General features: G+C 39.3%; 1 long non-coding RNA gene across 1 annotated transcript; it reads left to right on the plus strand.

The window, feature by feature from the left end:
* The first annotated feature begins 8380 nt into the window (after positions 1-8380).
* On the plus strand, positions 8381-21098 carry LOC113593882 (uncharacterized). Its single transcript, XR_008298183.1, has 3 exons — positions 8381-8562; positions 10364-10525; positions 19978-21098. It is a non-coding gene; the product is annotated as an uncharacterized LOC113593882 (long non-coding RNA).
* The last annotated feature ends 5314 nt before the right edge of the window (positions 21099-26412 follow it).

Here is a 26412-nt window from a genome sequence, read left to right on the forward strand (position 1 = left end):
CAGGGTTCATAGGTTTGAGATCTACTTTGGGCTCTCAGCTGTCACCACAGAGCCTGCTTGGGATCCTCTGTCCCCCTGTCTCCCCCCTCCCCCACTCTCTCTCTCTCTCTCTCTCTCTCTCTCAAAAATAAGTGAACATTTAAAAAATATAAAAATAAAAATTTAGCAGATTCACTTATATAAAGTTCAGTGTGTGCCATTCTTAACACCCCCTCCCCCCCCCAAAAAAAACAACATCGTCTTGGGATATTAGAAAGACATTAGTTAGAGCCATATTAAAAAAATAGCCATGCTCTCTTCCCTCACGAACAGAGAACATCATGGAAGTCTTTTTTGTAACTGTGACTTCTGGATCCCAAGCTTGGATCCCAAGCCCGAACAATACAGAAAGAAACGCGCACGTTTTGAGGCCATCAAGCTCTGGAAACCAAGCCTAGAGAAGGGCCTTTGTGAGAGGGCCAGAGGCGGGACAGCCTGGATGGTCCAGCATGCAGCCAAGAAAGCACTTCAGGCTTCAGGAAGGTCACAGCAGCAGCAAGAATAAGGAGGCATCATAATGAAAAATAATAATAATAAATAAAGAATAGCCGTAACGTTGTCCTTCCAGGAGAAGAGAGAGAGAGAGAGAATGAGAGAGTGAGTTTGGGGCATATGAATAAAGGAGAGTGGGCCATTGTGAGGGAAATGCCTTGTCTCCATTAACTTTTACTTAAAACAGGATTAGCCTCCCAGCAAGCAGCTGGCGGGAATTCATGGCTCACAAAGGAAAACTCATATTTGCATAATAACCAGACATAGAGGAATATATCTTCAGGGAAGACCAGGATATTAAAAATTCCAGTATTACACCAATCCATTAAGATCTATCAGGACAAGCCAGGGGAGGGCATGCTTGACTCTTCTCCCTGCCTCTGCATGCTGAGGCCAAGTTCTAAAAGAATACCACTTCTGCGAGCTTGGGTGCTTAGGACCTCTCTGCTCTGGCAATGTGCAGGTGCAGCAAAGAAGAGCCCCAGAAACGAGGATCGGTGACCCAGCCACATTCTAACACCAGGAAGAAGGGCCAGGCAGGTGTTTCTCTCAAAGTCACGGATCAAATTTTGCTTATTTTGTAGTCGGGGCCCTTTTTAAAATAAAAAGTCCCCACAACATATAACAAAAGTTTTATTTTATTTTTTTAATGTTCATTTATTTGAGAGAGAGAGAGAGAGAAAGAGAGCCCAAGCAGAGCAGGAGCAGAGAGAGAGGGGGAGACAGAGAATTGGAAGCAGGCTCAGCACCCAATAGGACACTTGAACTCACGAACTGTGAGATCGTGACCTGAGCCGAAGTCGGCTGCTTAACCAACTGAGCCAGCCAGGTGCCCCTATAACAAAAGTCTCATCACTATGCTTTTGTGCTCGGAGAAGTTAGGGCTGCCTCGTTCCCTAATGCCTGAGGTTCCGTTGGAAATGAAGGGTTTAGTGCGGCACAATGAAGAGTTATTCTTTTGAGGCTCTGGATTCTGGTAGAGGTGAGGCTGCTTGTTGGGATAATGATGGAAAGCTTTACATTTTATTTCCCCACCACCCAGGCCATCCCCCATTCTGAAAAGAAGTAGCTGACCTAGGTTGTTGTTATGAAACTCCAAATCACATGTGAAAATTTCCTGGCTTGAAAAGTTATGATACGTTCATTTTCAGAATTAGGTCAATTTTCTGACTTAAACTAATAAGGTATTCATGCAGATATGTTTTGAGATCCACGGGTGCAACAGAGTATTTTCTGAACAAGTCATGTTATATATAATGCAGTATTTCTAATTTTGATAATTGCAATATGATATGATGCTAATCCCATTTTATGGTTGAGAATATATCTAAGGGTTACAAAGTAGTGAGTGAAACTAGGATTGAAAACTAGCTCCGTGTCCGCCCCCCCCCCCCCACCGTGCTGCTTTTCAGTAATGATTTACACAGTAATTGTGTTGTATTGTATTCATTTCTAGGTGAAAGTCTACTTAGTATTCATAAAACATCCCATGTAAATTTCCAAATGAAATGAATAGGTCCAGCGCCATGCGTATTTGTATAGATATTAGATTTTATAACCTTTCTATATGCCTTTTCTCATCATTGAGATAACAGGAGCCATAGAAATATTAGTGAAGAAATATTTAAATAGGAGATAAAATAGCATGTAAAGTGACAATTCTAATCAAGCATAAAACATGCAAATTTCCAAAGTATATGAGGTGTCAATTATTAATCATCATTCAGAAAGATGTCTTTGTTACCTATCTTATGGTAGTTAAAGTCAAGCAAAAAGGGAAAGTTGAACATAGATCCACATTGTTTTGGACACAAACATGGTTTGAACACAGTGTAACATTATATCATAAAGTCTCTGAATTTGATCCTTTTGGAAATATTTTTAAGAAGAAATAGAGCAATTTTCTATGATTTTTGATAGAGGAGAAAATTATTTAAATGTATTTCTCGGGCAAAAGGGAGCATCAAATTGTACTTTTAAAAAATATCTTAAATTGTGCCATTTAAATATAATGTCAAGAAAGCAAAGATAGGAATTCAGAAGGAAATGAAGACATTAATAAATTCCTTTTACAGAAGCAGTAAAAGTGAAAAAGAAATAATTGAGCTCCTCATCAAGTGATTCCATATCTCAGAGTACACCAGTGGAGGTCACTCTATAGAGCTAACCCTTGCCAACTTGCCAGTTCTTACTTTCGGTGTCTGAGTCATAGAAGTGAATAATTTCATAAAGTCCACGTATTTGTACGTTTTATAACGTTATAAAGACCAATAGACATTTGTTATGTGGTTGGTTTTGCTGGAGACAGGACACCTTTCATTCAGTCATTTCCAGTTACTTGAAAGACCTTATGTTTGGTTATTTACCTATGAATGTTGCCAAATGGGGTCTAAGGAAACCATGTAAGGTGAAAGACAACAGGAGTTTACATTCCTGGAGGTCAATCATGGAAAGAAAAGCCAGCTTTGAGATCAGTCAATTAGCCAGGCATGCTTAGTTTTCTTTGCTAATAGCAAGGCTTAGTTTGGCCCCGTGGGGTCAAATGTTAAGACTGGTTTTGATTCAGCAATCGCTTCCTTTGATAGCTTTGATTTTTGTTATTTTGGAATATCTTTATACATTGTACCTTGAGACCTTTTCTGTTACTTCCACACTCGTATTCCCTAGAAGTAGCCCACCAAAAGTAGTTTAAGCTTTCATGCAGAGTCTGCTTATTCATAACCAACCAATGTACCATGTACCATTATAATAATTATTGAAAGATCCAGCCTTCATCGAAAGTATATTAACTATTCTGATAAAATAACTTGCACCATTTCATAGTCTACAAGGGGCTGCAACTTTTTGAACTCATAATGTTGACTGTAAGAAACTGAACCTCAGGAAGTAATCTATGGGAGAAAAAATAACTTTTAAAACTCACCTTTTTAAAAATTAATTTCAGACCCAAATCACTAATGACTTCCTTTGGTGAATGACCACAAAGTTAAATGCTTGATAAAAGATATTTTTCTTTGTTTCAGCCTCTGTTGGAAATAGTTGTAAAATGTTTAGTACATGGTACATCAATCCTCTTTGATGCTTAAGCAACCCTGAATGCCTTCAGGTCAATGCCCACGAAGGTTCTTTAAATAGAGATAAAGATCAGAACTGACACAGGGACCCCAGGGGCCTATCCTAGAAAATGTTGTGTTTGTTTTGTTTTGTAACTAAACAAATTCCTGTGAACTCTTTGTTGTCATTTTTCTAAATCCTTCAAAAAAAAGAGGGATTTGGAAGACAAAACAGATTGAGGCGTCAAAACATTTAAAGTTTCTTCTATAGGGAGAGTCCTATGTTCCTTAGCGTTTCAGCTGAACTAGAGCCAATATTTCACAACATATTTTCGTTATTGTCTCTTACAAGCACTTAAAGCTTTCATTGCTGTTTTTACTCTTGCTACTTCAATAACTTCCTCTTCAGCATATGGCATACATTCTGAGTGTGTTTGTAAATGACTTGTAATATGGTGTAACTGATGTGTAAAACCTGCACATTTCATTAAAATTTAGCCCGGTGTTAGGGGCCACTTAGATCTGTTGGCTGGAGTGTGATTGAACTTCAGTTCAGTCTCTGCTCAGGACTTATTCCAGTGGCCAATGATTGCATTCCTAACTGCTGTAAATCGTCCCACAAATGTATGACCGTATGGAATATGAACAAGAAAGAGTGAATGTGCAAAGAGTATCTCCAGGCCCATAGATTATTATTAGCGTAGGTGTTATATGTTCTAGAGTTTACCTGTTTGTCAAATCGAAACAGAAGCTTCAGTCTTAGTTCTTTTCGGTACTACGGGTAGAGGCATGTAACATCTTGCGTATGGAAACGAGTAATCTTAAGAACAGAATGCTTAAATTCACATCCCAACTCCACAATTTCCCGGCTAATTATCAAATTATTTTCTGTTCCTCAATTTTCTTATCTGTCATTTAGGGCAACGGTAAGTGCTCCCATGCCTCTTACTGCACCATTATTCTCAACAGCCAAGATTTATGGCAACAACTTAAGTGTCCATCAAAGGAGGAATGGATGAAGAAAATGTGATCTTTATATATAATAATAACCATTATTGTTTTATCATTATATATAAATATAGATATATATAGTGGAGTACGGTCTAGCCATGAGAAAGAAGGAAACCCTACCATTTATGACCACATGGATAGACCTTGAGGGCCTTATGCTGAGATAAGTCAGACAGAGAAAGACAAATACTGTATTATCTCACTTACATGTGGAATCTAAAAAAGCAGAACTGGAAAAAACAGTAGAATGGAGCCACAGTAGAATGGAGGGTTGGGCAGATGTTGTTTAAGGGTACGAACTTGCGACTAGTTGATGCGTAAGTCCTGGAGACGTAATGCACAGTATAGTGATTATAGTCAGCAATCCTGTATTATAAACTCCAAAGTTGCTAAGAGACTAGATCTTAATTGTTCTCACCACAAAAAAGAAATGCTGATCACATGACGTGATAGAAGTGTCAGCTCATGCTACAACGGCAATCGCATCACAATATGCAAACGTATCAAGTTAACCCAGCGCACACCTTAAACGTACACAATGTTATTTGTCAGTTATATCTCAGTTAAAAATATAGTAAGTACCCAGAAATTAACAATTCCTGGTGCATAGAAACATCTGAATAAATGTTAGCACTGATGACTCGAGTTTTTAAGTGAGTTGGGATGCTTTGCAACAGGGCAGATGCCAACAGTCATCCAGCAAATACTTACAAGCACCTTCCCTGTGCAAGACCACGGTCAGATCTTTGTCTGCGACTCCGCTAAAACCCACCCGCGCCCTTTTGTAAATGCCGCCCCATGTTTACGATGTTTTCTAACGTTGTTGCTTTGCAGGAAAACCGACAAGGCAGAAGGAAAATGAATAAGCCGAACAGGTTATTGCTGACAGCTTACGGGAACTCTTCTGTCTCCAAGTTTGAAAAAGTGAAGTTGTTCTTGTTCATCCCCAGGAAGATGGGCTGTCGGCTGGCTGGCAAAAAGAGCTGTGTGATATTTGCAAATGAAAAGTACACCACTGAAGGAAAGGCACATATTTCTGAGACTGTTCCGTGCTTGCCTTTTTTCTTGGTGGAATCTAGCAGGAAGTGAGGCACAGAGAGTTTTCTTTAGGGAAGATCACAGCCGGAATCTCCACAGAGCCCAGGCCTGCCCAGAGACCAGTGTTAGAGAACCACTAAACCTCAGGTTGCTGAGAGAAGCCCCACCCAGCAGAATTAGGCTGGTGCCTCTCAGCATCTCCGGTTGTGTCCTAATTGGAGCTGCTCTCACTGCCTGGAAACTTCAAGGTCACACCCAATTGGACAGGAGGACATCCAAATTACACAGTTGAAGTGGTGATTGGAAATAGTTGATCTGGTTTGATTCTGGGTCACTTTCTTATTTTGAGTCTTGGGTGTGCTTTTAAGAATCACTGAATTGAGGTATAAAAAGCTCCTCCAATCTTCTCATTTAATTGATGAGGAAAATGATGTCCCAAGAGGGTAAATACTCTACATCCTTTTAGGGAGATAAAAAGTCGGGGAGGGGTGGATGGTGGCACGTGGGAGGCCCAGTCATTAGAGTGTCCAGCTCTTAATTTTGGCTCACATCATGATCTCACAGTTCCGTGAGTTCAAGCCCAGCCCTGCATCGGGCTCTGGGCTGACAGTGTAGAGCCTGCTTGAGATTCTCCCTCTCTCTGTCTCTCTCAAAATAAATAAATAAACTTAAAAAAAAATAAATAAAGGAAAGATACAAAGTAGCCACTGGCTACCAACGCAGGCTCCCAGGACAGTTCCTGAGATTACTTCCTTCCTCCTCTGCTTACAAGCTTTCCCGAATAGGTCATTGACCCTCCCTGTACTTCAAGTTCCTGATCTAAAAATGGGGATAAAAATAATCCAAAACTCAGAAATCGGCAGGAAGATCTAATGACATCTCATTAGGGTATTTAGTAATGAACCTGCCTAGCCTATAATAAGTATTCAATCAAGGTTGCCTCATTCTTATATTACAATTATACCTGTTGGTTTTACTTTGGGGAAACCTAAGTTGGAAAGAAACCAGAAGACAATGGGCTGACAGCCAAACATTGCTTTATGCTCTGATCTTCACTCTTGACCTCTAATGAGCTGGCTAAATGATAAGGAGAATTTTTATACTCAGGGTTATTTGTTTTTGTTTTTGCCTCCCAGCGCAGTATTCAGAGTACCTGAGAGGATTAGGTTATAAAAGTTATGCTTGGAATGTTTTTAAAGAATTTGATTATTTTATAAACAGTGTTTGAAAGAATTTAATTCTTTGAGTTTATGTTTTGGGGACTTCAAATGCTTAAGATGGCATTTCAAAGTATTACTATAAAAAGGAAATTGTAACTTTACTAGGAAAAATATAAGGTATTATCTTTATGACACTGAGGTAGAAAAAGCCTTTTTTTTAGGTAAGAAGCAAGAACTAAAAATTCAAGTTCATCAAAATGCCAAACTTTGGTTCAACGTAAAAACATTAAAATGTTAAGAAAGACAACTCAGCTGGGGAACGGATTTGCCTTAGATATCTCACAAAAGATACTCACCCAAAACATATTTAAAATATTTTATAAGCCGGTAAGGAAAAAAAGTCAAAAGACCTAGTAGGAAAATGTTCAAAAGGTAAGACTAAGAAACTCACAGAAAAACTACAAATGGCCAACGTATATATTACAAATGTCCACCTTCAACAAAAATGAGAAAAGGAAAATTAAAATGAGATTTTTTCCCCCTAGGTACGTAGATGTTAAAAGCCTAATGGCATCGAGTGTGGCTAGGGCTATGGAGACAGGCCATAGCTGTTTTTAGACACGGCTGGCGAGGTCTGAGTTGATGCAGCCATTGAGAAGAACAATTTAGCAGTTTTCACCAAAACCCAAAATGCAGTCTGTGTCCCTCCTTCTCTGTACCAATGCTCAATATGCAGGAACACAGACAGAAACACATAGACAAACGGGAACCAAAATAATGTGTGATTGTTTTGGGGTTTTTTTCTATGTTGAAAAATTATAAAAAACCTAAGTCTCCTTCGATGGAATAATGCTGAATAAACCAGGGCATATTCCTTCTCTGAAATGCTAAGTGTGATTAAAAAGGAAAGTATTAAACAGAGGGATAGATCTCCAGGGCCTAGCTTGAGATAAAAGTAACCAGTAGCAGGAAAACTCATATAATAGGTACAGTTTATATGTAAAATATGAAAAGATATAACCAAATGGAGTACAGATGTTTGGAGTCACATGTCTTTAAAAAAAAAAATTAATGTCTGTTTATTTTTGAGAGAGAGAGAGAGGGAGAGGCAGAGAGAGAGGGAGACACAGAATCTGAAGCAGGCTCCAGGCTCTGAGCTGTCTGCATAGAGCGTGACGTGGGGCTTGAACTCATAAACCATGAGATCATGACCTGAGCTGAAGTCAGACACTTAACCCACTGAGCCACCCAGGCACCCCTGGAGTCATATGTCTTTACGTAGAAGCACAGGAAAAGTCATGGAAAGATACAACTCATAGCTGAAGAGCTGGGGATCATGGCAAAGGCATTGGGGGGTGGGCATTCATCGGGTTTTATGGGCCCAGCAAGTCAAGAACAGATTAATATGTAGACAGGGACAAAAATGTCAGTTTTATGATGGACGAAGGCTATAACGGAGCCGATGGCTTAGGTCCACAAGCAAACAGGCTTGCTGAGGTCTTGCTCCCATCACATTTACCCCCGGCATGTCCCCTCTCCCTTTCAGTCCAAGCCTTGGGGACATTCTGCAAGAGAGTTCAGTTCTTCATAACCTCATAATGGTCAGAGCCAGAGAAGGGAGTTAAAAGACTGGTTCCTCAATCTCATAACCTTTTAAGAAACGGGCTCCACTTGACTTAAAAATGTGGACCAATGCTGTCCCCACCACGTAGGTAACACATCTTTCACATCCTCTGGAGGAGTAAGTCTGGAAAGGATGGGGCAGCCAGGTCAGCATTACTCTTGTTGCTGCTTTTAACGTTACTGTTATTCTTGTCCCACCATGGTGATGAATGAGTGCCTCCCTTAACAGCGTTGCTAACAAGCAATGTTTTAATGCTTTAGAAAGAGGAAATGTATTCTTGCAACACAAGTGAACAAAACCAAAATTTAAATAGAAATTTAGAAAGGATGTTAGCTTTTTCTCAGAACAGTGGTCACGTACAAGTAATGTTTTAATACTTCCAAGGAAAAAATATTTTTGTACAAGTTATGTAATAGAATAAAAATTAAGATTAAAGACAAAACAGAAAGCTCAATAGGGGCGCCTGGGTGTCTCAGTTGGTTAAGCATCTGACTTCTGCTCAGGTCACGATCCCATGGTTTGTGGGTTCGAGCTCCGCGTCGGGCTCTGTGCTGACAGCTCAGAGCCTGGAGCCTGTTTCGAATTCTGTGTCTTCCTCTGTCTTTGCTCCTCTCCCGCTTATGCACTCTCTCTCTGTCTCTCATAAATAAATGTTAAAAAAACAAGTTTAAAAACATTTAAAAATAAAATTTAAAAAAAAGAAAGCTCAAAAGATATCACATGAATTTTCTTTAAAAGGACTGGAAATTTCTATGAAATTGAACATGTTGACGTTCAGTAAGTTTTATATCAACACCACTATACATTCAAATTATTGAGTAGCATTTTTGAAATAATAAATATTAAAATGAAAAGTACTGTGTGCAAGGCACTTTACATGTTTTACACTTTACATGTTTTTTTTTTTTTATTTCATTTTTCTTTTTTTTTTTAAGCACCATGGGGTTTGCATGCTTCTTCAGTTAAGGAAACTGAGGCTTAAAATGGATAAATATTTTTCCAAGGTCCCGGAAAAATTGAGCCCATTTCAATGCATATTTATCTCCCTTGTTCTTTACCAAAATTCTCTCCCAGCTACCAGGCCACCATTGGATAAGCTGAACATATGTGTTTAAAATTAAGATAAATTCAGTTATTCTCTTGGCATATACACTTGCAGTGATTCACAAACTCGAATCTTCATCTGCAAAGAAGAAAGAGGCTTTTATTCTTGTAAACTATAATTATAAGCACTCAATATTTTGAGAGAGAAAAATGTCTCTGTTTGTGCTAGGTATTTAATAATCACCTACAGATTTGCTCTAATTGTCAGCTTCTCCAGATGACTATGGCTCTTTAAATTTCTTAACAAATAATTATAAATAGATGTTTTAGTATGAAGACATGAGAAAGATCTTCAGCGTTTCCTGTACTTCACAAACAACCATATAATTTCCATCCATGACAACTTCCATTTTCTAATGTGAAACAGTGCGAGGCCACACTCTGGGCTTAAGTCTACTGGAAGCGTTCCCACATTCTTTTCCTCGTCAATTACTTCAGCTCTTCCTCCACAATGTCGGAAATTTACATAAGAGATTAATAATCAAATACATGAACACATCTTTGTTTTCATTTGCATCAAAGCTTCTTCTTTTCCTCTTCCTCCTTTCTCCCCCTCTCTCCTCCTCCTCCTCCTCCTCCTCCTCCTCCTTCTCCGTCTCTCCTTCTTCTTGTAAATGCTATTTAATCCCAAATAAAGACTATATCACATATAGGTGCAAACAACATATGACTCCATTGGCTACACATCAGGAAAAGCGATGATGGCAGTTTGGTGAGATTCACCGGCCAACAAAGATATGTCAGGGTACGAGCTGATACGCCAAATGGACGGACCACTTTATGATTCTGATTGTACATATGTTTAGCTTGGCTTGTGAGCTTTCTCCAATCTGTTATTGCAGAAAAGAACTGAGGTAATCCAAAAGAAAGTATTTGGGGACTTCCAGAAGATTCTCGAGCCAACAAAAATATACCCCAATGCCAAAGCACTCCCTCACTAAAGTCAATATGTGAAAATGTGAATATTATTTTGGATGCCGCTGTGCTAACCCAAGTGTGTTAAGGTAAGAGCTTATATTTGTCAAAGTGCAGATTTGGTTCTTCTCAAGTCATAAAACATGGGAGCTAACATCTTGATGACTCACCTTAAAATCCTTTTCTTCTCTTTGGATAACGACAACGTATTTTGCCAGACAGCCTGGCAAAAAGAAAAGCTGCTTTTTTACCTGCCAAACGACTGAGATTGTGATCGAGATTGAAAACCAAGATATAGAAACGATGGAATACCTCACAGCTCTTCTCCCAAAACTTGATTCCCCAGATAATAATCCCCATGTTATTATTCCCAGAATAATAATCCAATTATTTTGTCATTTATTCCCAACTCCTTAAGATTTGGGAATTAGCCCATACATGGGGCCCCAAACTCAAGCACTTCCCGTATTAACAATCGGAAACCATGCAAGAGAGAAAAACCATTTCAAATGCAGATTAAAGCAGGTATTTGGAAATTTGGACACCTGTTTTTAGGAACTCATCATGGAGGGAAGTCAAAGGGAAATCGGATCACATTGGAATACCATTTCCCCCCCCCCCATTCTTTGAAATTTGCCTTTTATGTAAATAAAAAAAATAATAAAAGCCAAAAAAAAAAAAATATATATATATATATAAAAACATCCCTCTCTGAAATGGCTTCCTCACGTCACGCCTCAGGAATGGGAAGTAAAAAGACAGCACAATCAGTGTACCAATCAGAAGGCTAGCAGATCATTGGCAACTCTGAGATCTATCATTCTTCCAACCAGGAGCAAGAGTTCTGATCGCGTGTGAGTTGATATGAAACAAGGTATTTTCATGGAGATGTCCAGTGAGATTTTTCACTGTCATTCAGGGCTGAAGGAAATGGCTGTTTCTTCAGAGAGGCAAGATGGCCCCCTGGACTGAGTCCTGAACCAGGGGCTGTAGAATGTGGGTTTTCCCCTCAATCCCATTACTTGTAGTCGCTGTGGCTCACTCTCTCTGATCTTCCTTTTCTTTCTTCTTAAAGAGGAGTGCCCGCCATGCCCCCTTCGGAAGAGCTTTGAGAGGCAGAATCAGTGAAGACGTGTATTAGAATCATCTAACAAAACAGACAGTGCTGTACGCAAAGATGTCATTACTAATATTAGAAACTCTATGCGATTACTAATGAGAGTGACACTGTGTGAATGCTTCCTGCAGGGATGTGGTGTCAGCTCAAATGGTGACCCTCCCGAGTAACTCAGGAAAGGGTGTGCATCATCTGATTTTTTGAAAGTGGAGATACAAGAATCATGCTAGAGACCAAACTGCAATGTAATATTATCTATTATAATATTATATTATATTGAATGTGTGTGTGTATATATATATATATATATATAGTAACTGCATATATATATATATATATATATATATAGTAACTGTCCCCAGCATCAAATAGGGAAGATTTATGTATTACAAAGAAAATGTGCTTTCAACAAGAACAGCTAAGAGAAATGTTTTTTTAAAAAAATTCCAGACAAGTTTTAAGCCAAAGGAAAACAAAAGAAATGTTAGAAGCCTACCAAGTCTAGTTGTAATCATTGTGGAAAGCAGAAAAACTTGAGAATTAGTGGATTCATAAATAATGGTAAAACAAAGCTGTGGTTTGAACTGATCTTAATGCCCTCTGCAGGAGCAATCAGATACATTACGTGCTCAGAAAGCACACTGAGAAAAAGGAAGGAGGGAAAGAGAGAGAAGGAAAGGCGTATTGAAAGGTGTGGCTCTTCCGGGGCTGGCTTCAGCACCCTCTTGTGCTTATTAAATATTCTGTGCAAACGTCTGGGTTGCAAGCCATAAAATGAAGTTCTTGGAGATGCGTTCCACAGTGATCTTTCCGATAAAAGCCCTTAGTGTTAGATGAAAAACATAATGGAGATAATGAAGATTTAATCACTTAATTTAATCTTGTCCTGCTTGGATTGGAATTCAGATTTCCTGATTCCTAATCTTTTTTGCCACCTTTCATCATGTTTCACATTTACAAGATATGATCATTTAATTATTGGACAGTGATTTCAACTCATTTTTGGACCCTGTCTAGTCGCCACTAAAAATTATATTACAGTACACATTTCCTCTATAGGGATATGAATCAAAACTAACTGTATCTTAATAATTTTGTCCCGCCCCTTGAGATTAGAGATTACGAAACAAAGGGTAGAATCTATGCTTATATTTTTCCATGTGAATGAAAAAAGTTTGAAATATAAATCACTAACAAAAATAAATGATAAAGAATTTCAAGTTATTAACTCAAACGGCTTTAACAAATTACATTGGCAGAAATGCTAGACTAAATCATGTTAGTGATATGAACGCACTGACGGATAGATGATAAATAAAATGGATACATACATAGATATCTAGTCTTTGTGGGTAGGGTGAGTTATTTGTCAGAATGTAAATGGGACAGTTAGGATTCCATCAGGTCATTTTTTCTTGCAGACAGTTGAAATGACATGGATTGTCTTTCTTGTTTGGCTTCAGGAGAGGCTAGGCAAAGTCTTTGTAGCCGAGATCCTAATTTGGAATCTCTCAAAGCCCTTGTATTGAGAATTTGACTGACTTGTCTCCACTTTGTGGGCTGATCTGGGATTTTCTAGGACGTTAGCAGCAAAATGTTTAGATATGAATCCCTGTAGTGACATCTGGCACAAACGTTAAAAAAAAATGTCCTTATCCGTCGCACTAAGTACAGACTCAAACACACTTCTCTGCATTCCACTATTCCAGACCCGCACACAAAGTGTATTTTGATCTGTAGTCATTGCCATCTGTTAATGTGGCATTCACAAATAATCCCATTCTGGCAGACTATATTTACATTTTAATTGCATTATGATTAGATCAATGAGGCTACTGATGGTTTCTTCTATTTTCCTTTTTAATAGCCTCTTAAATGTGAACTGCAGCCCTTTTGTGCATCAATCTGCTTTCTCAGGGAGAGGGTTTTTTTAGCGTGCATTTTCTGTTTCTATGAAGCAGTTAGAATAGAAAACAAAACAAAAACAATCCAGATTCATAAGTTTAAACTTCACCTAAAAAAAAAAAAACCAAGCTTTTGTAAGTCATTACTTAGTTGTCCCAGAACAGTGAAAACTTCAGCTGGAAAGTGATGTGTATTATTGTTTTATGGAAACATTAAAAATCTCCCCAGGAGAGAGCATTATTTGTTTGAAAATGAAAAGCAGTTGAGGTCTTCAAAATGTTTTTGTAAAACTTCAGACTAGTTTAAGGTGTGTTTAAATAAATAAACACACACACACGTACATATATACATTTAGAGTAAAATTTCTGAGATAACCATTTGGGTGTTAAAAAACAAGCAACTTCTGGGGTGCCTGGTGACTCGGTCCGTTAAGCATCCAACTCTTGGTCTGGGCTCAGGGCGTGATCTCACCGTTCGTGAGATTGAGCCCCACGTCAGGCTCCCCACTGACAGCAAGGAGCCTGCTTGGGATTCTCCCTCTCTCCGCCCCTCCCCTCCCCAAAGTAAATACATAAACATTCTGAAATAAAGATGGAACTTTTGGTTATGGACATGACCATATAACAGCTATTGGATGTAACTACCTAAAAGACAAAAGATAGGAGCTAGCTGTTTTCAGACATCAGACCATATACCAGGCAGGTCTTCTGTTCTTAAAAAAAGGAAAACACATGAATGCAGATATCTCCTCTATTCACTTCAGCTTTCTGCCTGGGGCACTTTCCAAACTATAGGACAAGGAAGTTAACCCAGATTGAGAGCAGTGGTTTTGCTTAGTGGAGGAAACAGATGTCAAGAGATCAGGGCTTCTAAGACCGCTGTAATTTGTGGGGCTAGAGAGTATGATGCTAAGTGAAATAAGTCAGAGCAAGACAAATACTATATGATTTCACTCATATGTGGAATTTAAGAACCAGAACACATGAGCAAAGGGAGAAAATGAAAAAGGGAGAAAGAGAGAGAAAGAGACAAACCAAGAAACAGACTCATAACTTTATAGAACAAGCTTTTGGTTACCAGAGGGTAGGAGTTTGGGGTTATGAGGTTAACTAGGTGAGGGAGATCATGACGAGCCCCAGGTGTTGTATGGCAGTGTTGAATCACTATACGGTACACCTGAAACTAATATTACACTGTACGTTAACTAACTGGAATTAAAATAATAACTAAAAAAAAAAAAAGTAGGGCTAACAACTGAACTAAAGAGTGAGCATAGTGTTCGAATGCACATTTTATTTTACAAAGATAGATGAATGGCTAATAAGTACATGGAAATTTGCTCACTATCATTAGCCGCTAGGGGAATGTGTGTTAAAACAATAGCAATCTAGGGACGCCTGGGTGGCTCAGTCGGTTGGGCTTCTGACTCTGGCTCAGGTCATGATCTCACGGTTCATGGATTCGAGCCCCGCATCGGGCTCTGTGCTGATGGCTCAGAGCCTGGAGTCTGCTTCAGATTCTGTGTCTCCCTCTCTCTCTTCCCCTCCCCTGCTCACTCTCTCTTTCTCAAAATAAATAAACATTAACAAAACCAAACAAAACCAAAAAACAATAGTGACCTGGCACTACATACACGCTGAAACGACTGTGGTAAGAAGTCAGATACTACTAAGTGTTGACAAAGATGTGGAGAACCAGGAAACCTCATGTATTCTTGTGGGAATGAAAATGGTACAGCTACTTCAGGTAACATTCTGGCAGTTTCCTAAAGGGTTAAACGTAAATTTACCATTCAACCTAGCAAATCCACTTCTAGAAATCTACCCAAGACCAGTAAAGACATAGGTCTTCATAAAGACTTGTACATGAGTGTTCACAGCAGCATTATTTATAATAGCCAAAAAAAAAAAAAAAAAAAACAATCTAAATGTCCATCAGTTGGTGATGGAATAAACCTAAATGGATACAGGGAAATGGTGCATTCAGCAATTAAAAGGAATGAATTGTTGATGCATGCTATAAAATGTCCAAAGCTAAAAATACGCTAAGTGAAAGATGCCAGATACAAAAACCATTGGATTTATATGTAATGTCTAGAAAAGGCAAATTTATAGTCAGAAAGCAGGTCAGTGTCTGCCTAGGACTGAAGATAGAAACTTTAATTAACTGTAAATGGCACAAAGGAGCATGTGGGGATGATAAAAATGTTCTTAAATTGGACTGTGGTGGTGGTGACACATTCTATAAATGTACTAAAATCATTGGATTGTTTTAAAAAAAACACACACACAGTAGGGCTAGACTAACCATAGAGTAAGTGCCATGCTAGAGCCATCTTAGTGAAGCCAAAGTCATGTTCATTCATCAGTCAATTAACTGCCTGTCAGAATAAAGCTCAACGTTATTTAAAGGGATGAAACACAATCCGGACTCTATGCAGCATAGCGGCTTCATTATCGAACGTGCAATACAGGGTCCCTAGACATACAAAGAAGCAAGAAAATGTGACCCATAACCGGGAGCAAAACAAGTCAACAGAAACAGATCTGAGATGACTCAGATGGTGGAATTATGAATAAAAACTTCCAAAGAGTATTATAAATCTGTTTGAGGATTAAAAGGAAAGCATAAACACACTGAGGGAAGAGAGGGGACATTTCAGCAGAAAAATCAAAACCATAAAAATTTAATTCATGGAAAATCTGGAACGAAAAACAAATCGGAAATGAGACATTCACTAGGTGAGTTGAACAGCAGATAGGAAAATACAGGAGGGAACAGTAAGTTTAATGGAGGGGAACAGAAAACCTAAATTTGAACACAGAAAAAGATTTACAAATGAAGTGACCCATGAGACATATCAAGCATAAAACATATGTGTAACTAGAGCCACAGAAGAACATAGAGAGAGTTGAAGGTAGAGAAAAAAATCAGAAACATTATAATGGCTGAAAATTTTCCAAAGGTAAGAATGACTATTAATTTCTCATTAAAAACAGTATGAGACAGCCTACCAAGAACTGGCATCTTTGTTTTTTTAATCTTTTTAACATTTATTCATTTTTTTGAGAGACAAAGAGCAAGCAAGTGGGAGAGGGGCAGAGAGAGAGAGAGAGAGAATCTGAAGCAAGCTCCAGGCTCAGAGCTGTCAACACAGGGCCCGATGCGGGGCTTGAACTCACACACTGTGAGATCATGACCTGAGCCAAAGTTGACCACTTAACCATCTGAGCCTCCCAGATGCCCCAAGAACTGTGTCATGGAAAAAATGAACCAAAAACTAGCCTTTTGAAAGAGAGAAAAAAAAAAAACCACTATCTATAAAAGAAGGAATACACCTGCAAAAAAACTGATAGTGAGAAATAACCACAAATAGTAAAGAAACTGAAACATAAAAGTTTTGTCTCACTCTGTGAAAATAAATTTGAAAGTCTGGACAAATTCATTATTTGCTGTAATAACAAAACCACCAAAACTGATCCTAGGAATGTTAGAAAATGAAGACAGGCCGATTACCACAGGTTAAAACCTTTCGAAGTTGTTAACGAGTCAGCTTTCCAGCAAAAATGTTTCAAGCCCCGTTAGTTTTGGAGTTGAATTCTACCAAAATTTGGAGGACATACAATTTTCACATCATTAAACTATTTCATAGCATTGAGGAAAAACTTTTTTGTCTAAGTTTTTTGAAACTAGCTTATCACTGATAACAGATATACCTTATGAAAGCAAGATGACAGTCATAAATAAGGGGTGCCTGGGTGGCTCAGCCACGTAAGGGTCCAATTGTAGCTCAGGTCATGACCTCACAGTTTGTGGTTTTGAGCCCCACATGGGCTCCCTTCTGTCAGTGCAGAACCTGCTTCAGATCCTCTGTCCCTCTCTCTCTGCCCCTCTCCCACTCATGCTCTCTCTCTCTCTCAAAAATGAATACACTTTAAAAAAGTCATAAATAAAATAGTAGTTAATAAGGTCAAGGTCCATCTTTAAAGAATACACACCACAACCAAGTGGGGTTTGTACCAGGGAGAGCTCCAAATTTTACCACGGTGTTACCAACATGAAAATGCATTGTGTCATTCTCCTACATTCTATGACGGTATTGGCTAAGTAATCTCTGTACCCAAGGTGGGGGTTTGAACCTTACCATCTTGATATCAAGAGCCACCTGCTGTATGGACTGAGCCAGCCAGATGCCCCTAGATGGATACGTTCGTCACAAACATATGAGTGTCCAGAATCATCGCCACTGTTTAATGCTATTCTGAAGAATAAGTACATTTAGGCAGAAAAAAGAAATGAGAAGTAAAAACTAGGAGGAGATGAAGGAAACATATTGACATTTATAGATTCTATGATTTGTCTATCTGGAAACCCTAAAAACAATAAATGAACTTCCATAAGCTATGAAGTTCATATTAAAATCAATTAACTACTTATACAAGAAATCAGTTAGAAAATCTATTAGAAAAATCACTGTAATGCCTGTAAAATTGCAAGAAATAAAGAGAATAAGAAATGTAGTAGATCTTTATAAAGAAATCTTTCAAATACTACTGAATAATTAAAAACAATACCTGTCCAAATGGAGAGATGTACTCTATTCGTGGGTAGGATGATTCAATAGTGTAAAGTTCAGTTTCCTCAAAATTAAATCATAAGTTTGATGTGATCTCAATAGAAACACCAGAGGAAATTACTTTTGCAATTGTATGAAGTAATTTTAAGTGTAGTGGAAAAATAACCAAGTAGATTCTGAAGAAAGAATAATGAAAGGTGCCTATCCCTGCCAAATATTATGAAGAATAATTAAAATATGTTATTATTGGCAAATATATATCCCTATAAGGGAGCAAGATGATGGAGCGTAAAAACAGACCAAAATATATATTGAATCTGCTTTTACTACATTCTAATACATGAGTTTATCGTTAAAGAAGTGATGGCTTATTTGGGAGATAACAACATCAGTTATCGCCCCTAGGAGTGTCTGTGCTTGCTTGCTCTCTGTCGGTGGATCTTTTCTGCCACCTCTATCTGGCTGGCTCCCTCTCTCCCTCATTCTCTCAGTAATGGTGGTCATTAATCAGAGAGAGCACCCCCTAACCATGCAGTCTAAAGTAGGGTCCTTTTCCTGAAACCATAAAAATCCTAGAGAAGAGCATAGGCAGTAAGCTCTTTGACATGGTCCATAGGAACTTCTTTCTAGATGTGTCTCCTGAGGCAAGGGAAACAAAAGCAAAAATAAACCATTTAAACTACATCAAAATAAAAGGTTTCTGTGCAGCAAAGGAAACAATCAACAAAACTACAAGACAACTTACTGAATGAAAGAACGTGTTTACAAATGACATATCCATTGAAGGGTTAGTATCCAAAATATATAAAGAACGTATACAACTCAATACCCCAAAAAACAAATAATCCAATTAAAACTGGGCAGAAGCCACGAATAGACATTTTTCCAAAGAAGACATACAGATGACCAACACACATATGAGAAGATGCTCATCATCACTGATCGTCAGGGAAATACAAATCAAAACTACCATGAGTTATCACCTCACACCCGTCAGAATGGCTAAAATCAGCAACACAAGAAACAGCAGGTGTCGGTGAGGACGTGGAGAAAAAAAAGGAACCCTCATGCACTGAATGTAAACCGGTGCAGCCACTCTGGAAGACAGTATGGATGTTCTTCAAAAAGTTAAAACCAGAACTATCCTATGATCCAGCAATTACACTACTGGACATTTACCCAAAGAATATGAGAACACTAACTCAAAAAGATATAAGTATCCCTATGTTCCTTATAACATTATGTACAATCGCCAAGATGGGGAAGCAGCCCAGATGTCCGTTATCTGATGTGTGGATTAAGAAAATGTGGTGTATACACACACACACGTACACACACATACACATACATATCTAAATACATATGCATATAAATATATATGTAAAATAGAATATCGCTCAGCCACAAAAAGGATGAAATCTTGCCATTTGCCACGACACGGATCGACTAGAGAGTATTATCTGAAGCCAAATAAGTCAGAGAAGGGAAGATACCATATGATTTCACTCCTGTGTGGAATTTAAGAAGCAAAACGAGTGAGCAAAGGGAAAAAAAATGAGAGCGGAAGGGGCAAACCGAGAAAGACATTCTTAGCTCTAGAAAACAAACTGATGGTGACCAGAGAGGAGGGGTGGGGGGTGGGTGAAACAGGTGACCGAGAGGGAGGAGGGCACTTGTCGTGATGAGCACCAGGTGCCCTATGGAAATGTCAAATCACTACATGGTGCGCTTGGAAGTAACACCACGCCGTGTGTTAACTACTAGAATTTAAATAAAAACTTCAGAAAAAAAAGGAGAGTCCTTTTTGCGGCACCTAACACCTTCTATTCACACTTATCATAGATGTTTTTTTGTTTATCTATTTGTTGGCTTCGTTAGTGTCCTTCTACACCCCTCCTCAAATTGTAAACCCCTCGAGGTAACATTCCTATTTTATTTTTTAGTCGGCGGACGCCCATGACATTCGAAATCGGTTGGAACGGAACCATCTCTTGAATAAATTAAGTCATGCGTGAAAACCCAAATTTGTGTTACAACTCAACAGAATCAAGGCCTTGCGAATTGGTAGTCAAACATGGCCCCTATTTTTAGTATTTAAAACTCATGATGCCCGGCATTTTTTTTACCGTTTTGTACACAGAACTTCTACGCATCGTCCTGACAATGTCCACGCTTTGATAACCAAATCAGAAAAAAAAGAGCGCAGAAACACGGAATCATAGAAACCACTAGACGGATGCATAACGCCGGCAGTAGTCTTAAAACACCCCCAAGAAATGTTGTTCTCAAGTGTGATTCTCAGCTAACTGTTCCTGCGCGAGGAAAGGAAGACACAAGCTGATGTACACACACGTTTAGGTCTGTTATTTCAACGACACGGATTTGAATTTGTTGAAATATCTTCCATTTTCCACCAGTCCCCAAGGAAAACAGGAAAACAGGGACCCAGGTTGGCACGCCACCTCATTTGGCCCATGCTTTTGTGAAATCATAGACTTTTCGAGCTGGAAAAGTCACAGGGTCGCTTTGCTCTGTTCTTCATTTTGTAGAGAAGAAACTTGAGGCTAAGAAGCACTCTGTGTGCTCGGGCCTCACAGCTCATTAGGAACACGACCCAGGCCCTTTCTTGGGCTGCTGGAAACTGAATGCTTCTGCAGCACCTTAACATCGTATGAATAACTTGTAAAATGTATACATACATGGAGCATGGGTGCGTAGAAAAGATCATCTATATCCTAGTACCCAAATAAATCATTGTTTTCGTCTTTTTTTAAGATTTTGTTTCTAAGTAATCCCAACATCCAATGTGGGGTTTGAACTCACCACCCAGAGATCAGGAGTCACATGCTTCACACACTGAGCCAGCCAGGTGTCCCCGTTGATTTTGTTTTTAAATATTACTTTCTAGTATCTTTCTTTGACTTGCGTACGATTTTAATAGATTTTTCTATGTGTATAAAACTTCGCTGTGTGCTTTTCGCTTAACGTGCCATTCTTATATTTTTCCTGCTGAAAGGTTTTCATGAGCTTAATTTCACTCCATATTTAATACGGTGCCCAATGAATGTGCTGTAATTTACTTATCTCGTTTCCATTTGGACGTTGAGGTTGTTTTCACTTTTTGCTTTTATAAATAATTCTGGAGTAAGCATTCCATGTGAATTCATGGTCAATATCCCTGGCAATTCCTATAGAACAAATTTCCTGTAGGATGATATACAGGAATGAATATTTTTTTAACATCACTGACTCACACTGTCAAAGGGCTTTCTTCAAAGGATGTGACAATATCAACAATGGTGTGTGAGAAAGAGTTTACAAGGTTTATCCTCAGCAGGTGCTGTCATTTAAAAATAAATCACTGAGGTGCCTGGGCGGCTCAGTCGGTTAAGCCTCAGACTTTGGCTCAGGTCTCATGGTGTGTGGGTTTGAGCCCCACGTCTGGCTCTGTACTGACAGTGAGGAGCCTACTTCGGATTCTCTGTCCGCCCCCCCCCTCCCCCCCGCCTCTCCCCTGGGTGCTTGCTCTCTCTCTCTCTCTCTCTCTCTGAAAAATAAATAAACGTTTAAAAAATATAAAAATAAGTCACTAATTTAACAGGCAAAATAGCTCCCAATCGTTCTTTTATTTTGCATGTATTTGCTTATTCATGAGATCAAACATTTTCCAATTTGTTTGTTTTCCTGATATCTTTTAAGGCTAGATTAATCCATTATCTTTTTATCTTAATGATAAGCTAAGACACTGAAGATGAAAGGCAATGGAGAGCAGAGAGAGAGGCAGAAACGGTTAGTGACGCCCCCACTAAGGTGATGATTATTTCAGATGATATTGTCAGGTACATTAATATACAAATTATGAGAAATAGAGGAAGCAAAAATCATGAGATTTGAACAGATAATACTGTCCAACTACTTCAGACTGGCTCAGTTGTAGATCTTAAAGGGCTTCTATCCTTTGCTAAATTTTTACAAACTAAATGCACTGATGTAAAGCGATTAATTTAATATTAAAAGGAAGCATGCATAGCATGATGGGTCTACAGCGATGCTGGGCAATATGGTAGCCAGTAGGGGCATGTGGCTATTGAATGCTTGAAATAGGGCTAGTCTGAATTGAGATGTGCTATAAGTACAAAATAGATGCCTGGTTTTGAGGACTTAGCATGCAAAAACAGGAATGTAAAATATCTCAATAATTTTTTTTTTTTTGAGAGAGAGACAGAGAGAGTTGGGGGGAGGGGCAGAGGGAGAGAAAGAGACTCTTAAGCAGGCTTCATGTTCAGAGCAGAGCCCCATCCAGGGCTCAATCCCAAGACCCTGGGATCATGACCTGAGCCAAAATCAACAGCTGGACACTCAACCCACCCAGGCACACCCTCATTAATATTTTTAAAAAATTGTTTTAATTTAACAATTTTTTTATTAATTACACATTAAAATGCCAATGTTTGGGATGTATTAGGTTAAATAAAACATATCATTAATTTTACCTGTTTCAGCTTTTCTTTTTTAAATAGGAGATCTGGAGAATTCGTATTGCATATATGGCTAACATCGGCTGGCACAGGTCTAAAGAATCATTATGAGCTCAGATTTTAGGAAGGCCAATACAAAATTTCAGTGCTTTAGCCAGAGACCTAAAAGAGTATATGACTCAAGACAGACAGAGAGAGAGAGAGAGAGAGAGAGAGAGAAGATGCATGACAAAATTAAGTAAAGAGATTGGCATTGCATCAACCAATATGACAAGCCAGGAGGGCTCTGATGAGCTTAGATATTTATTATTAAATTCAGATTTTAAAGGACTTGCTACAAAAGACAAACGTAAAGGAGTGAAACCAGTAAGTGTCAGGACTCTTCTTTGGGTGAGCTGGGTTAGAAGCCGAAGGAGCTTTGAAAACTCTGTCCAGGGCACCAAGAAGAACAAAGGACAAATACTGTGTAGAACCTCCAGAGTATTACCATAGGAAACAAGGAAGATGGAATTATGCATCTCTGATTTTGCTTCTGTCCTTTCCATAAAGATGAACCATCTTTACGCTGGAAAAGGGACACAACATCTCAAGAGGAAAATGGACACAAGATAGAAGGGAAGTCAGTCAGGAATATCCAGGTGTTAGAAATAAGCATTCATCTCTAACTGCAGATAAATGTTATTTCTGGGTAATGAAATCAATGCTAGTCTTCGGCACTTGTTCCAAAATTGACCTCATTTAGTTCCTAGATTATCGGTTCCATGAGAGCATGGATGTAATCTCTTTCATTCACTCCTGTACCCTCAGTGCCTAGACTCTTGCCTGGCATATATCAGTAAATATATGCAGTATAAGTACACAGAGAATATAGAATGGCCAGATAATTGAAATGGGAAAACATCCAGATCATCAAAATGGCGAAGTGAGGATTCTGAATTGTATAGCTACCCAAACATCATGCAGACGAGATGTCAATAGTTTAAAAATTTTTTTTACAATTGACTAATTAAAAAAATTCGATGTACCAAGATTCTTTTAGAACTTACATCTAATTTAATCTATACAATAACACAATTTTTAATTTTTTTTTTATTTTTTAAGGCTTTTGTTTTTTTTTCAAAGTAATCTCTATACCCTACAAAGGGCTCAAACTTACAACCCTGAGATCAAGAGTCTCATACTCTACCGACTGAACCAGCCAGGCGCCTCCCACGTAATAACACAATTAATTACTATTATACATAATATTATGCATATTACATTATACACATTTTACAGATAAGGAAACTGAGGCTCAAAGTTCAGTAATTTGGTTAGGGTTCATATAGCTGGCAAGCAGAAAAGCTGCCCCACAGAATGCATCTATCTGGCTCCAAAGTCTTGTTATTTTCACTCTACTGGTTATCCTTGGAATGGGAAATCATGAACCAAAATACACACAATAAAGAAGATTGTGTTAAACTCTCCTAATTTCTTTTTTAATTAGCTGGCTACATTGATCGATGCCATACATAACTGGTTTACATACCTCAAAAAAAAAAAAAATCGGCGAAACCCTTCAAGTCTGAACATATAAAGTTCCTAGAAGAATTCCCTAGCTCTTCTGGGTAAAACAGAGGTTCAGAGACTTATCCAGATAGCTACCCCCATTCGCCTTTGCAGAGGTTCTAATCCACTGCCATAAACAAAGTGGAATCACATTTCAGCTGGTCATTTGATAAGGTCGCTTGTAATAGTCTTGCGACTAAGGCTGGATGGTGATGAGGGCGGTGTGATGGTCAGACCATTTGGAAGTGTGTGGGGACACTGCTCTCAAGGGGAGTTATTGACTTGCTGTGGAGCCGAAAGGAAGTCGTGGGGCACAGAGCTCTGTTCTTGACCTTTCTGTGTTAAAAAATGTGGTCAGTGACTCCGAGAAGGTAATCCCATCCCCATTTTTAGTGGATCACACGACTTTATACCCACTCCTCCACTTGGACAATTAGTGTTTCACTCCCATTTACACATACTTTTCTACTTCTTTTCTCCTTTTCTACTTCTTTTCTTCTTTCCTGCTTCTTCTTCCTCTGGTAGAGCAAGATGTGAGCTCAATGGATTTGCCTTTGGAAAGTGCATTCTATGTAGACACTTAATCCATGCACCTTCCTTGCACACCTTAAAAGGAATCTTTGGCTCTTTAGCCCACAAGAAAGAACCAAGAGAATCTGAGTCTGCCCATTCCTATCATTACTCCAAAAGGGTCTTTGGGGCATCAACCAGACATTCTCTGTGGCAAACATTCCAGTTCTCTGAGGCCACTGGTCCTGTTCTCTCTACCCACCCCCACCCCCACTTTGGAATATCCCTACTATTCTTCTTGATAATGGGAACTGTCATTTCTGTCACACAGACACAACTCCCTGCTCCAAACCATTCTTTTCTCTCCATCTCCCCCACTGTCACTGGCCACCCCCATCATAGCTCTGAATCACTCTTGCCATTTCTGACCCATGGCCCCAGTGGAGATATGGGAGGAGCCCTTACTCTATCCATGGTAGAATCCTTTCTCCAGGCTCCCGGGATAAGTGCCCTCGCTCTCAGTTCATCTCAAGCTGCCCTGAGTGTCACGGTCCATCTATTGCCTTTAATTACAATTTATTTAGCTTTATGCTATGCTGGGAATGGACAAGATAATCAGTTAGTTCATTTAAATAAGATTTACTGGACAGTTACTCTATGCCAGGAACTGAGCTAAGCATGAGAGATAAAAAATTCATAAAGATATATTCCTTGCCCTTAAAAAAAAACAAACGTAAAGTTGAGGAAGACGGAGGAAGTAAGTAAATCAGCTCCAATTCAGGGTAATGGATGCCAGGTGCTGGCCGTACTATACGTGTGATGCTGTGCACACTCAGAGACAGGGTTTCTAAATCATCCTGACGGGGGAGTCACTCAAGGTGAAGTCTTAAGTACAGGTTCGCTGTGTAAATAAAAGGGAGATGCGTATTCCAGGCAGGAGCGTCAGCATGAATAAAGGCAAGAAACCCTGATGAGGCAGTGCTTTGGGACCTGCGATCTGTCTGGAATGGGGAACGTACAGGTCAGGGGTGTTGCGGGGGCAAACCAGGCTGGCTTGGGATCATAAGAGAGTTTAGATTCTATTTTTCTTTAAATTATTTTTTTAATATTTTTTTTTGAAGAGAGAGTGGAGAGAGAGAGAAACAGAGTGTGAGTAGGGGAGGGGCAGAGAGAGAGAGACACACAGCATCCAAAGCAGGCTCCAGGCCCTGAGCTGTCAGCACAGAGCCAGATGTGGGGCTCGAACTCACAAACCTCGAGATCATGACCTGAGCCGAAGTCGGACGCTTCACCGACAGAACCACCCGGGCGCCCCTAGACTCTTTCTTAATGCTGTGGGGAGCCGAGGGACGGTTTTTTAAGCTGGGGTGTGACAAGATCTGGTCTGCATTTTGGAAGGACTGCCTCTGGCGGCCATGGAAGATCGGGGGGGTAGGGAGAAGACAAGAGGAAGGAAGGGCCATTAGGGGTTAGGTGGTACTACAGACAGAAACTGGTGAGAGTCTTAACTGGGCCTCTGAAGCAAAGATGGGTTTGAGAGTGATTTAGGGGGTAAAATTGAAAGAACGTCACGCAAATGTGTATTTGGGGATGAGGAGGTGGGGAGACGTACAAGGGAACGTGGGTTTCCAGCTGGAACGAGTTGGGTGGACAAAGGTGTCACCTACCAGCAACACTCAGGAAGGGTAGGTTGAGGGGAATGACAATGGCTTCGCTGTTGGAAACACTGAGTCTGAGATGTTTATGAAGTGTAGGGGAGGGATGTGTAGGGTTGTCCAGGGATCATGACGCCCATGGACGCCATCAGTGCGTGCCTTGTTACTGAAACCCTGGGTTTTGACA

Source organism: Acinonyx jubatus, chromosome B2, assembly GCF_027475565.1.
Source record: "Acinonyx jubatus isolate Ajub_Pintada_27869175 chromosome B2, VMU_Ajub_asm_v1.0, whole genome shotgun sequence".
Classification (NCBI taxonomy): domain Eukaryota; kingdom Metazoa; phylum Chordata; class Mammalia; order Carnivora; family Felidae; genus Acinonyx; species Acinonyx jubatus.